The sequence below is a fragment of the Castor canadensis genome, chromosome 8 (genome assembly GCF_047511655.1).
Source record: "Castor canadensis chromosome 8, mCasCan1.hap1v2, whole genome shotgun sequence".
In the NCBI taxonomy this organism is placed as follows: domain Eukaryota; kingdom Metazoa; phylum Chordata; class Mammalia; order Rodentia; family Castoridae; genus Castor; species Castor canadensis.
Window position 1 is genome coordinate 130,297,725 of NC_133393.1, and position 15,685 is coordinate 130,313,409.

Genomic DNA, 15,685 nt, shown 5'->3' on the forward strand with positions numbered 1-15,685 from the left:
AAAGATTTGAGAATTGTTGGTCTAGAGTGATTACAGCCACAGAATCTGGACTCAGAATGTCTGAGTTTGTATTCTGACTTTGCCATACTTATCTTGGTGCTTGTCAGGCAGCTTCTCTAAATCATAGTTTTCTGTGTGAGGGAGGGGATAATAGCTGTGCAAGCTTTATAGAGCTGCTAGAAGACTAAGTGAAGCAGTGCAGGTGAAGAGCTTAGTCCACAAGAGCAGCTCGGCCCAAGATACTACAGGACAGTTTTTCAAGTCTAAACTTCAGGGCTCCATTTCCAGCAATTCCATTCATGAGGTTGTGGTGGGGTGTGGTATCTATTTCTTTTTTTCCTTTTTTATTCATTTATTCATATGTGCATACATTGTTTGCTGGGTATCTATTCCTGAAACCTGCCTCCCGGGGGATTCTGATACAAGTGATCCACAGGGCTACTGTTAAGGTAAACATTTTAAGTACTCTGTTCACTAAGTCTTCAGACTTGCCCATTTTTCCTCCTGCCCTTCTTCCTCCTCATCGTCTCTGTCACCCTCAGCAAGCGAAGGTGGGCCTCTCACTCTGCACCTTTCTGACTGTATGCGTTCCAAATAGACCAGCCCTTATGTCCAAGCTTGTTTTTCAACTTATCCCCAGGATGGGCGCTTTAAACTTTGTCCCTAACTTAATAATTCTCTGTCAAGGACATTTTACTCACTTTGTACTCAGAACTCCCTTTGGGTGATTGTGTTCTCTCTCTTTTGCAGACCTCTTACTGCCCTCCTTTGACTCCATTGTGAGACGGTGGTTTGTGAGTTCAATCTGCCTGTGACCTAAACTCATCTCTTAGATGGTGCTTGACCTTCATTTAGGAAGAAGAATACTGAGAGGACTAACCAGTGGGGATAAGCGGTTCTTATTGCTACTGTTTATGGCTCACTGCTGAGAAAACAATGGTCACTCGGTAAACAGATGATCTAAGAAGGCTGTTACAGTTTCCATACACATGGCCCCTTCTTTTGGAAATATTTGAACCTAGAAATAGTAGATTTGAATTTTTTGAAAACCATTGTGATTCATACCCTACTTCATTTTATATATATGTGTATATATATATATATATATATATATATATATTCACTAATGTAACAGTGGGCTTTGCAAAAAAGATTTCTCAGCTGCCCCCCTTGTTCCTACCCAAGTGCCTGCACACACACATTCATACACAACCTTACTAACTTGAATGGATTTTGGTATTTCTGAATAATGCTGTGAAGCAAACGTTAAGTCTTAATATTCCCAGTTTAAAACTCTCAGGATTTTTTAAAGAATGTTCTCTTACCTGTCAAGAAGCCAGTGGTGTCTAGTAATTTTTTTCATTTTGCACCAGTAATTAGCTTAGTTGTGAGTAAAATCAGACACTGAAGCTTTTTGAGTAGCCTCAAATTGCCCTTTGACATTCCAATTACTGGCAGAATCAAGGATGTCATTTCTGAGGACATAGGCAGAGTATTAAAGCCCGTTTATGAGCTAATTGAAAGTCACATTTTAATATCTTTTCTTACAGTTCAGAATTTCTGGTCTTGAGAAACCTTTGACCCTGATTAAAACTATTCTCAGGGTGAGATTTTTTTTCCTACATACAAGCTGTGTCTCACGATGCTTAACAAGAGTCTGAGATATTTTGCAAGTGCTTTTAGTTTTTTTCTACATAAGATCAAAAAAGGAAGTCATATTTATGTCATCTTATTTCTAGTCCTATGAATTGCCATTGCTTTAGTTTAAGAAATTGAGGCCCTGACTGTATATAAACTATTTTGACTAAAGTTCACTGAATCGAGCAGAAATGGTTACATTTGATTAGGATTTTTGTGTATTATTATCCCCCCTTAGCACCAGATGTGTTTTGTTTGTTTTTGTTCTTTTGCATTTTAGCAGTGTGTTGAATGCTACATTATTTCCCTCCTTTTTTGCACATCTGCGCCCCTGTTCCTGCCTCATTCTATAAGTGTAAAGGATATAAGTGTGTTGAAGCAGAGATATAAAAATGAAAAGTTGAGTCACGTTATGTCAAGGATAACCAGAGTGTGAGGAAGAAATTGGCCTTGTACTCATGCATCTTTTTCGAATCAAATTACAAAAATTCAAATACAAACTAAATTAAAAAATCTATATCCTTTCCAATTTATGAGAAAAGCTTGATATTATAGCAATGATATCATTTATAGATTACTTTTTGTCAGGTTATGTGCTAAACAAATCATTCATTTTTTTTATTCACTAAGAAAAACTTACTGAGACCCTACCTTATGCAGTGTTCTTATTCTTAAGGGGCTGAAGATAAAATAAATTTTCTTTTACCTTGAGAGAAAGAATGCTTATCTTGGAAGAGCTGCATTAAGAAAAGAGACTTGGGGCTGGTGGAGTGGCTCAAGTGGTAGAGTGCCTGCCTAGCAAGCATGAGGCCCTGAGTTCAAACCCCAGTACCACCACCACCAATAAAAAGAAAAAGACGTGTAATAATAAGTGTGGTAATAAAAGGAATGGAGAGAGATGGGCTTAAGGGTGCCGTCTTAGGCTATAATAAGCTGAAACTTAGACTTAAAGGAAGTAAGAGGGTAAGCCCTGAGAATATGGGGGATCTAGACAAATACAAATGGAAGCGTCCTGTGGCAGGATGTGCTGTGCACAGTTGAGGGAGGGTGTTAGCAGACAGTGTGACTGTTGAAGAGTGAGCAAAGGACAGAATGCTGGAAAATGAAACAAGGAAGTGGTGGAGGTCAGTCATGTAGTCTCCAGGTCGCCATAAGAACTTTGGAATAAGCAAGAGAGGCAGAAAACCACTGGAAGGCTTTGAGCAAAGGAGACACATGAACTGGATTCAGTCGTAAAAGAATCACCAGATTGATACCTTGAGGAAAAACACCTGTAGGTGCACAAAGGTAGAAGCAGGAAAACTGATTAGAAAATGCTTGCAATTAGTGTCTACAGTGGTAGAGACTGGCTAGCTATTTAGCAAACCTATTTCCTCTTTCTCCCCCACCCTCGTGTGTCTCTGTTTCATTCTTGATAGGTCTCATTGTGTGACCTAAGTTGGCCTCAGATTCGTGATCCTCCCGCCCCAGCCTTAAGCTTAGTAGGCAGGTGCTGTACCTACCACCTGAGTCACTCTGCCAGCAAACAGTTTGTTCTTGAGATTCAGAGCAGGGTATTTTAGAGTCCTCAGCAAACTGAAGTGTTTTAAGCTAGACTTTACAATGAGGAAGCAATTTATTTCTAAAACTCTGTTGGCATCCCTTAATATTAAAAGACCAGGTTGTCCTACTATGGAGTTTCTTCTAGAGTTTAGTGAGAATTCCTTTTCTACCATTTAGACAGAGCTGTAGGGCATTTTGGGAGAATGATACTATGACAGAGAGGAAGTCAATGCCAGAGGGTTGCATAGGAGAAAGTCTATTCCTTCTACTCCAGTGATACATGCAGGGAGAGTGAAATAGAGAGCAGGTCAAGAAGCTTACAATCTATATCTATGTCCTGACACCAATTTCTTTCTCTTGGGCCAGAATCCTGGACAGAGGAGAATATGATGAATTCATTTTGATGCATTATATCTTTTTAAAGCTTCTACCTATCCTTCAGCAAGGTAATCTGAAGAAGTGCTGTGACTGAATGTTCATGTCCCCCTAAAATTTCTATGTTGAAACTTAATCCCCAATGTGATGGTATTTGGAGGTGGAGACTTTGGGAGGTGATTAGATCATGAAAGCATAAACTTCAAGAATGGAATTAACGTCCTTAAAAAAGAGACCCAGGAGAACTCCTCACTCCTTCCACCATTCAATGACACTGTGAGAAGGTACCATCTGTGAGTCAGGAAATGGGCTCTTGTGAGACACCAGATCCATTTGTGACTCAGTCTTACACTTCCCAGCTTCTAGAACTGGGAGACACAAATTTCTCTTGATCCACCATGTAGTCCATGGCATTCTCTTAGAGCAGCTCGAATGGACTAACACAGAGGGTGTGAGGGTTTTAAAGAGAGCCCATCCTCTGGTATGGAGCTGTGTCCAACATGACTTGGAACAAGAATACTACCAACAGGAGGCAACTGTAGACAAATCTGCAAAAGTTCCCCTTTTTCTTAGTAGTGTAAACATTTGTGCAGGGACTTTCCATGTTCCCAAGTGTCCTGATGAGCCATACAGAAGTGCTGAGTGTGGAGGATCAGCTGAGTCCAGAAATTGGAAGTAAGTCTGCCCAGCACAGGGACTTTTGCTGCTGGATGTTGACAGTCCAGAATTTGGATGTAAGTTCTAGTAAGCTAGAGGCTTAGAGGAGCCAGTCATCTCCCGGACAATAGTAGTCTAGAAAACAGACCAGCAATTTCATGTTAGAAACTATGGAAGACCTTCTGCTAGTCTGCAGATAGAGGCTCCCTCAAAGTTTTTACCACACTGTGAGCTGTCAATACCCATACACAGATGACGTCTGTGGATTCATCTATACACAGATGAATAAGGAGAAGGAAAGAAAAATATAAAAGATTGTGAAGTTATCTGAAATACTGTAAGTCATTCAGAAGAGACTATTCAAATGGAAATCTACTGAGACGCCTTTATTCAGTATATTTAAAATCTCCCACCATATGAGTAGATACAAAAATGATAAAAAAAATTTTTTTTAAAAAGAAGGCAAAATAAATCTGCCACTTCTTCTCCCACTGGGGGTTAGGGTTCTTGGTAAAGAATTGATTAGTTACAGAATAAAAAAAAGAACTACTTTTTCTTTGCCCATTCAATTCTCTGTGCATAGTAACTGTATGGCTTACTCCACTGTGGAGTTTTTTTACTTTAATGAACTCTGAGTCTATAAAGACAAGTGTTTAAATAGAGCTATTCTTTGCTCTACTCTTCTGCCCAAAGAAATCTGCATTAATTTGCTTGATTGGGGTTTTGTGTTACTTTGTTTTATTTTTACTTGAATGTATCAGAAAGTCAAGAAACTCTTCATATAAACCTCAGAGAGAATTTCTAGCTACCCATGGTAATGAGCTAGTAAAACCAAGAAACTAAAGAATTCAAATGTGCAAAGGAAAGACCATGAACCATCGTGTGTTAGATTCTTGGTACACTATGCCAGTCTCCATCCCTGATTATTGTTGCTCAGATTTTTCTCTATCTGGATTTTCTAGGTTTTGTTCTGGAGCCCTGTCATGGACTCTCAAGTTGCTATCTTTCACTACTCCTAAATTTTTGCATCTGCCATCAACCATAGGCCCCAACTTTTACCACCTTCTCTTCTAGGAAAAAAAGAGCCCAAGACTATCTTTTCTTTCCTCTGGAAGAGAATAACCTGTCCCACACAGTTAGCCTCCAAATCTCCAGAACTGGTCTGTAGTAGTGTGAGGCCCTTCTTGAATCCGCTTGTAGAGGTAAGAGCTTCAAAATTCCATGATGATAGTGATTGAACCCTTGACTTCCATTTTCATAGGAATAGCAGGCAACAGCAATAAGAAAATTGGCAAGAGAGATAAGCAATAAAGGAAAATTGACCCATGTGTAAGAACTTATTATTCAAAGTAAAATAAAAACCAAAAGCATTATTACCCAAGAAGACAATCAAAATGGCAGATTTTGCATAAGGAAAATTAAATCCCAGCTAGTCCATCAAGCAAAGCCCAGAAGTCAACACAATGTTGTGATACAGAAAAATAAATTCTGTGCTGTTTACATTTAACACTTTTATTTTCTTTTGAGATAGGGTCTAGTTTTGTAGCTCAGGCTGTCCTTGAACTGTCCATCCTCTTGCTTCAGCCTCCTGAGCATTGAAAATATGAGTATGTGACACCGCATCTGATTCCTCCTTTAACATTTTAAAAATGTTCAAAATAGTGTCAAACATATGCACAAGTAAACAGAGATGTATAGTAAATCCCAAAATACCTGTTACTTTAAAAAAATTAATAATCTATTGTATGTTTTGAAATGGCTAGAAGATTTTAAATGTTCTTATCACAGAGAAACAATGAATGTCTGAAGTAATGGATATACTAATTATTCAAATTTGATCATCACACATTGTTTATATGTATTGAAACATTACATTGTGCTTCATAAATATGTACAATTATTATGGTCAGTTACATTTTTTAATGAAAAGAATTTCCCTTCTGGGAATGGAAATGTGCCTAAGACTATGGAATTTTCTAATCTTTGTAAAGAATCCTGTTTAAATAGCATCTGTAGGAAATAGATGCTAATAAAGTATCTATTAAAATTAGTATTAGAAATCTAAATTGCGAAGAATTCCAAGATGGCGGCTAGAGGTAGGAAGCAGAAAGCGACCCTCCTATAGTGAAATCTTGGAGAGACGCTGGAGACACACTTTGCAGGCATAATCACCGAGAAAAGGCATAACTTTGACTCCTCCACATCTCCAGCCGGCGCAGAGAATCTCCACTTCACGTTAAACGGAGAACCGAGGAGGCCCCCGGGCCGCCAGGGGCCGGCGCCCATACGGCTTGGGAAGACGCGGACCAGGTGAGCTTCGCGGTACCGCGGTTCCCCCACAGACATGCCTGGGCCAGAGCAGCATAGCCCCCTGGACAGACTGACCTCCACCCGGGAAAAAAAGAGAAACTGAGTACTAAGCAATAAGAACAGTTAAGACACGCTGGAAAGAGGGTGGGGCGCCCTGAGCGCTGAAGATTGGGGGAAGGGAATCCTTCCCGGGACTGTAAATAAACGAGCCGGGCGGGGCGGAGAGGCTCTGGCGGGAGCGGGGCGCGCCAGCAACCAGGAGCGGGGACGCTTGTGAGAGGAGGGAAGACCCACTTCCCACGTGAACTGTAAATAAACACGCAGGCCTGACAACGCGGGGCAGTGTCGCCTTTCCCACTGCTTGGAAAGGGAAAAGCCTGTAGCAGAGGCCCCCCTCCCCCGCACAGGAGAACTCTGAGCAAACAAAGCCTGTGGGACCAGGTGAGTGCTAAGCTCACCCCAGAGATCTGCATAAATAACGCCGCCAGCTACAGGCTGAGAGCAGCAGGCAGGCAAGCCACAGTTGCAGATACCACTCTCAGAACTGCCTCCAGACGCTTTTTTTTCTTTTTCTCCCTACCTTTGATAGAGAACAACCGAATTACACCTGCAAGCCGAAAAACTTACTGAAACTGTATTGCATTTGAACTGGGGACACTTGGTGGGGCTTTTTTTTTTTTTTTCTTCTGTGTGTGTGTGAGTGTAGTTTTGTTCTACTTTATGCATCCCCTTTGATGAGACAACTACAGAACAACATCTGAGGCACCAACTCCAGGACTGGAGATTGAGACGGACATCCAAATTATTAAGACTGAAATTGCATTGCATATAAACTTGGAAGTTTTTTGGTTTTTTGGTTTTTTTTGTTTTTTTTAATTTCCTATTTTCCATTTTATTTTAATTCATTTTTATAAATAGATATTACTTTCATATACTTATTTTTTATTTTTTTATCTTTGATTTTCAATCCTCTCTCTGTCACTCTATTGTCTGTTCAGCTTACTGTCGATTAGTACACTAACACTCCCTGTTTATACCTTTGAAACTCTCTTGTCTGATACCTTGTTCTGCTTTCTCCCTCTTGTCTGTATATTTGTTTTCCCCTTTTCTTTAACTTCTTGCTTTCCATCTCAGCTCACTCTTCCATTCTCAATATTACCATTGTTATTATTACAAGCTAGAAAATACTTAATTACACACAGTACAGGGACAGTAACAACACCAAGGACAATGACAGGAAGACAGAAAAAACAAGGAAACCAGTTTCCCCACAGCAAAAAATTAGTACAGGAACCAGAGGGGAATGAAGAGAACAGAAACTCAGAGCCAGACTCCAACAAAATGAAGATAAACTATGCCAAAGGACCCAATGAAGCCTACAAGAATAATTTAAAAGAAGACATACTACAAGTACTCAATGAGAATTTTATAGAGATGATACTGGATAGGGTCAACCAAAATGTACAGGAGACACTCAAGAAATTCCAAGACAATAAAAATAGAGAATTTGAAAAAGCAAAAGAAGAAATAAAGGAAACCATAGAAGCACTGTATAAACACCAAAGTGAAAGAGAGAACACAATGAATAAATGGATAAATGAACTCAGGACAAAAATAGACAACAATAAAGAAGAAAACAGCCAGGATATGGAAAACCTCAGAAAAAAGAACGAAACAGAACTGCAAAACAAAACGGAAGGCCAATCCAGCAGAATAGAACAAACAGAAGACAGAATCTCAGAACTTGAAGATGAAATGGTAATTAAAGGAAAAACTGAAGAACTACTAATTAAACAACTCAAGACCTGTGAAAAGAAAATGCAAGAACTCACTGACTCCATCAAAAGACCAAACTTGAGAATCATGGGCATCGAAGAAGGAGAAGAGGTGCAAGCGAAGGGAATGCGTAATATATTCAACAAAATAATAACGGAAAATTTCCCAAATCTAGAGAAAGATATTCCCATACAAATGCAAGAGGCCTCCAGGACACCAAACAGACCAGATCAAAATAGAACTACTCCACAACATATCATCATTAAAACAACAAGTTCAGAAACTAAGGAAAGAATATTGAAGGCTGCAAGAGAGAAAAAACAAGTAACATACAAAGGTAAACCCATCAAAATCACAGCAGACTTCTCAACAGAAACATTAAAAGCAAGAAGAGCGTGGGGTGAGATCTTCCGGGCACTGAATGAAAATAACTTCAACCCCAGGATACTCTACCCAGCAAAGCTATCATTCAAAATAGATGGAGCAATAAAAGTCTTCCATGATAAGCAGAAACTAAAACAATATGTGACCACAAAGCCACCATTACAAAAGATTCTGCAAGGGATCCTGCACACAGAAAGTGACACCCAACTTAACCATGAAAAGGCAGGCAGCACCAAACCACAGGATAAGAAAAAGCAAGACAGTAGAGAGTAACATCAAGTTAGGTACACACAATCAAACCTTCAAACAACTAAGATAACTAAATGGCAGGAATCACCACATACCTATCAGTACTAACACTTAATGTTAATGGACTTAATTCACCCATCAAAAGACACCCTTTGACAAAATGGATTAAAAAAGAAGATCCAACAATTTGTTGCTTACAGGAGACTCATCTCACCGACAGAAATAAGCATATGCTTAGGATGAAAGGCTGGAAGAAGATTTACCAAGCCAATGGCCCCCGAAAACAAGCAGGAGTAGCAATACTTATCTCTGACAAAGTAGACTTCAAACCTACATTGATCAAACGAGATAAAGAAGGACATTCCATACTAATAAAAGGGGAAATAGACCAAAAGGAAATAATAATCATCAATCTGTACGCACCCAATGTCAATGCACCCAATTTCATCAAACATACCCTGAAAGACCTAAAAGCATATATAAACGCCAACACAGTGGTTGTGGGAGACTTTAACACTCCATTATCATCAATAGATAGGTCATCCAAACAAAAACTCAATAAAGAAATCCAAGATCTAAAATATGCAATAGATCAAGTGGACCTAGTAGATGTCTACAGAACATTTCACCCAACCTCTACACAATATACATTCTTCTCAGCAGCCCATGGAACCTTCTCCAAAATAGATCATATCCTAGGGCACAAAGCAAGCCTCAGCAAATATAAGAAAATAGAAATAATACCATGCATACTATCTGACCACAATGCAGTAAAAGTAGAACTCAACAACAAAAGTAAAGACAAAAAACATGCAAACAGCTGGAAACTAAATAACTCATTACTTAATGAAGAATGGATCATTGATGCAATAAAAGAGGAAATTAAAAAGTTCCTAGAAGTCAATGAAAATGAAAACACAACCTACCAGAACCTATGGGACACAGCTAAGGCAGTCTTGAGAGGAAAGTTTATAGCCATGAGTGCATATATTAAAAAGATTGAAAGATCCCAAATCAATGACCTAATGATACATCTCAAACTCCTAGAAAAACAAGAACAAGCAAATCCCAAAACAAATAGAAGGAGAGAAATAATAAAAATAAGAGCTGAAATCAACGAAATAGAAACCAAAAAAACCATACAAAGAATTAATGAAACAAAAAGTTGGTTCTTTGAAAAAATAAACAAGATCGATAGACCCCTGGCAAACCTGACTAAAATGAGGAGAGAAAAAACCCAAATTAGTAGAATCAGGAATGCAAAAGGGGAGATAACAACAAACACCATGGAAGTCCAGGAAATCATCAGAGACTACTTTGAGAACCTATATTCAAATAAATTTGAAAATCTAAAAGAAATGGACAGATTTCTAGATACATATGATCATCCAAAACTGAACCAAGAGGAAATTAATCACCTGAATAGACCTATAACACAAAATGAAATTGAAGCAGCAATCAAGAGTCTCCCCAAAAAGAAAAGTCCAGGACCTGATGGATTCTCTGCTGAATTCTATCAGACCTTTAAAGAAGAACTGATACCAACCCTCCTTAAACTGTTCCATGAAATAGAAAGGGAAGGAAAACTGCCAAACACATTTTATGAAGCCACTATTACACTTATCCCAAAACCAGGCAAAGACACCTCCAAAAAGGAGAACTATAGGCCAATCTCCTTAATGAACATTGATGCAAAAATCCTCAACAAAATAATGGCAAATCGAATTCAGCAACACATCAAAAAGATTATTCACCACGACCAGGTAGGCTTCATCCCAGGGATGCAGGGGTGGTTCAACATATGAAAATCAATAAACGTAATAAACCACATTAACAGAAGCAAAGACAAAAACCACTTGATCATCTCAATAGATGCAGAAAAAGCCTTTGATAAGATCCAACATCATTTCATGATAAAAGCTCTAAGAAAACTAGGAATAGAAGGAAAGTTCCTCAACATTATAAAAGCTATATATGACAAACCTACAGCCAGCATTATACTTAACGGAGAAAAATTAAAACCATTCCCTCTAAAATCAGGAACCAGACAAGGATGCCCACTATCTCCACTCCTATTCAACATAGTACTGGAATTCCTAGCCAGAGCAATTAGGCAAGAAGAAGGAATAAAAGGAATACAAATAGGTAAAGAAACTGTCAAAATATCCCTATTTGCAGATGACATGATCCTATACCTTAAAGACCCAAAAAACTCTACTCAGAAGCTTCTAGACATCATCAATAGCTATAGCAAGGTAGCAGGATATAAAATCAACATAGAAAAATCATTAGCATTTCTATACACTAACAATGAGCAAACGGAAAAAGAATGTATGAAAACAATTCCATTTACAATAGCCTCAAAAAAAATCAAATACCTAGGTGTAAACCTAACAAAAGATGTGAAAGACCTCTACAAGGAAAACTATACACTTCTGAAGAAAGAGATTGAGGAAGACTATAGAAAGTGGAGAGATCTCCCATGCTCATGGATTGGTAGAATCAACATAGTAAAAATGTCTATACTCCCAAAAGTAATCTACATGTTTAATGCAATTCCCATCAAAATTCCAATGACATTCATCAAAGAGATTGAAAAATCTACTGTTAAATTTATATGGAAACACAAGAGGCCACGAATAGCCAAGGCAATACTCAGTCAAAAGAACAATGCAGGAGGTATCACAATACCTGACTTCAAACTATATTACAAAGCAATAATAATAAAAACAGCATGGTACTGGCACAAAAACAGACATGAAGACCAGTGGAACAGAATAGAGGATCCAGATATGAAGCCACACAACTATAAGCAACTTATCTTTGACAAAGGAGCTAAAAATATACGATGGAGAAATAGCAGCCTCTTCAACAAAAACTGCTGGGAAAACTGGTTAGCAGTCTGCAAAAAACTGAAACTAGATCCATGTATATCACCCTATACCAAGATTAACTCAAAATGGATCAAGGATCTTAATATCAGACCCCAAACTCTTAAGTTGATACAAGAAAGAGTAGGAAATACTCTGGAGTTAGTAGGTATAGGTAAGAACTTTCTCAATGAAACCCCAGCAGCACAGCAACTAAGAGATAGCATAGATAAATGGGACCTCATAAAACTAAAAAGCTTCTGTTCATCAAAAGAAATGGTCTCTAAACTGAAGAGAACACCCACAGAGTGGGAGAAAATATTTGCCAATTATACATCAGACAAAGGACTGATAACCAGAATATACAGGGAACTTAAAAAACTAAATTCTCCCAAAACTAATGAACCAATAAAGAAATGGGCATGTGAACTAAACAGAACTTTCTCAAAAGAAGAAATTCAAATGGCCAGAAAACACATGAAAAAATGCTCACCATCTCTAGCAATAAAGGAAATGCAAATTAAAACCACACTAAGATTCCACCTCACCCCTGTTACAATAGCCATCATCAGCAACACCACCAACAACAGGTGTTGGCGAGGATGCGGGGAAAAAGGAACCCTCTTACACTGTTGGTTGGAATGTAGACTAGTACAACCACTCTGGAAAAAAATTTGGAGGCTACTTAAAAAGCTGGACATCGATCTACCATTTGATCCAGCAATACCACTCTTGGGGATATACCCAAAAGACTGTTACTCCAGAGGCACCTGCACACCCATGTTTATTGCAGCACTATTCACAATAGCCAAGTTATGGAAACAGCCAAGATGCCCCACTACTGATGAATGGATTAAGAAAATGTGGTATCTATACACAATGGAATTTTATGCAGCCATGAAGAAGAACGAAATGTTATCATTTGCTGGTAAATGGATGGAATTGGAGAACATCATTCTGAGTGAGGTTAGCCTGGCTCAAAAGACCAAAAATCGTATGTTCTCCCTCATATGTGGACATTAGATCAAGGGCAAACACAACAAGGGGATTGGACTTTGAGCACAGGATAAAAGCGAGAGCACACAAGGGAGGGGTGAGGATAGGTAAGACACCTAAAAAACTAGCTAGCATTTGTTGCCCTTAATGCAGAGAAACTAAAGCAGATACCTTAAAGCAACTGAGGCCAATAGGAAAAGGGGACCAGGAACTAGAGAAAAGGTTAGATTAAAAAGAATTAACCTAGAAGGTAACACCCACGCACAGGAAATCAATGTGAGTCAATGCCCTGTATAGCTATCCTTATCTCAACCAGCAAAACCCCTTGTTCCTTCCTATTATTGCTTATACTCTCTCTACAACAAAATTAGAGATAAGGGCAAAATAGTTTCTGCTGGGTATTGAGGGGGGGAGCGGGAGGGGGTGGAGTGGGTGGTAAGGGAGGGGGTGGGGGCATGGGGGAGAAATAAACCAAGCCTTGTATGCACATATGAATAATAAAAGAAAAATGAAAAAAAAAAAAAAAAGAAATCTAAATTGCTTTGTAGCTTACATATTCTAGCTTGTTTTCTTCTGTCTGTGGAGTGAAAAGAAAGCTCTGAGTGAGAGCTTTCTCTGGACCTAGTACAGAGTGAGCTCCTACATTCCTACAAAGCTGCTTGTCCTGGCTCCTCTTCTACCATGTGCAAGCAACCAGGTAGGCCATCCTGGAACTCCAGAGTTCTGATCCTTTCCTCCCAACCCTTCTTTAGGGTCTAAAGTTTTAACCAGGTTCTGAGACTCCATGATTCAGCTGTGCTGCATAGTGTATTGTATAATATGAATTATATTATATGAGTGACTCTGTGTCTTTCGTTGGTTAAGTAGGCTTATTATCTTATTATTAGGCTAATTATAATAACAGCTAATATTTATTGAAAATTGACTGCTACATTCTGTAGATGAGTTTTTCCAATTTATTCCTTACCCCAACCCTGTGAAGTAGGTTTTAGCTCCATTTTGCAGATAATAAAATTGATATACGGAGTGACCAATTACCTTCTCCAAGAATTCAACCCACGTAAATGTTAGAGATCTATTTTGAGCCCAGGCAGGCTGAGTCTGCAACCTCAGTTCCTACACAGAATAGCCCAGCCTTTCCTGCATATGAAAGTACTTGCTTCTACACACAATGCCAATAATAATTAATTAATAATTTACCTACCAACCTTTAAATAATTGTTTTTTTGAGACTGAGTCCCACATTTGGCTGAGGTTGGTTTCAAACTCACCAATTCTCTTGCCTTGGCTTCTTGAGTAGTGGGGTTACAGGTGGGTGCCAGCCATTCCACTGAGTCTTTTTTTTTTTTGCACTACTGTGGTTTGAATTCAGAGCCTACACTTGAGTCACTCTACCAGCCCTTTTTTTTTTTGTTAAGGGTTTTGTCGAGATAGGGTCTCACAGACTATTTGCCCAGGCTGGTTTTAAACCTCAATCCTCCTGATCTTTGCCTTCTGAGTAGCTAGGATTACAGGAGTGAACTACTGGCACCTGACTTGCACCCAGTCTTTGTTTCTTAATATTCTAAACATAGCTATAATGGTGGAGGTCAATTCTAAACGTTCATGAACTGGATTAGTTTTTGTTATTTAAATTTCTAGCACAGTCTCATAAAATAGTACATGATATACTGATAGGCTCCCAATAGAGTATATTTTTGTTCTTGAAGTCTTACTAAATATTAATACTAATTTGAATTCAGAAAAGAAGTTACTGTTTTCAAGCATTCATAAAGCTTGAACATAATTCCTAATGAAAATGAATAATTAATTGGTCAGTAGACAAAGACGCTGGTTATTCTTGGAGCATTTATTTCCATTCATATGCTATTTTATTGTTTCACTTTTATAAAATAACTCCTTATTTCTTAGCCTTGGTGGTAAAAATAGAGACCAGTAATGTGTAAATTGTTATATACAATGCTATAAGACATTAGGGTAGGGAAAGAGAAGGAAATATTCTAGTCACAGATTGAAAAATCAGGAAATGATTGATTAAGGCAGAAGCTGCCTTCATTAAAGGATGATTGAGCACTAATCAGAAGAAGCTGGATGGTGGTAGGTACGTGATCAAGGGGGGACATTTTAGAGCCATCGTGTAAAGACATGGAAGCCAAAAGACTGTGTGTTGGGAGAGGAAGGTGAAAATGTGAAGGCAGGCCAGCAGGTTCTCAGGAAAGGTGGTGGGAAGCAAACTTTATGAGTATTTGCTCTATACTATTGGTCCTGAAAAGGATTTTAAGTGAGACAGTGATATGATCTTTGATATCACAAGGCAGCTCTGGTGGAGGAATCAACAGTGATTCAGAGTGGGCAGAGAAGGTTATGTTGGATATCCAGTCCAGGCTGGACGTAACTTTCAGTATTTGCAGAGCTGGAGATCACCTTGCATGTCAGTACTTAGAGAAAGGGGAATGCCAAAACACAGACTTATTACTCAGGGCCCAAACATCACTCACTTTTCTGTATGTATTAACTCATAATTCAGACTTCCCCACAGGTGAGGAAAGAGAATTGGGCAGATTTCTTCATAAGAAAAGTCAAAATAAAAGAACAAAACATGCATTAAGAGCTTTACACCAAACTATACTATATTATTAATAACTCTGTGAAGAATAATAGAGATTGTGATTTCGGTTTTGTAGAACATCAGAATCTTAAAACATACTCCAAGAAGTGAAGTAATGCATTATTCAGAATTAATCCCTGACTTAAGTGTTGGTACTCATATATCTGATACCATTGAACTACAAACCTGCAAAGTCCCTTTCATTTCTCTCCAAAGTTATTTACCTAGCTAAAGGAAGCCACTGTATCCATTGCTAAAGGAAGAAAATAATTGGGCTTTC

The 15,685-nt window shown here is 38.6% G+C and overlaps 1 long non-coding RNA gene across 1 annotated transcript in view; it reads left to right on the top strand.

Annotated features, from left to right (window-relative positions):
• Positions 1 to 15,685, top strand: part of LOC141425562 (uncharacterized) — a 68,823-nt gene that overhangs the window by 12,869 nt on the left and 40,269 nt on the right. The gene's annotated exons all lie outside the window — the stretch shown is intronic.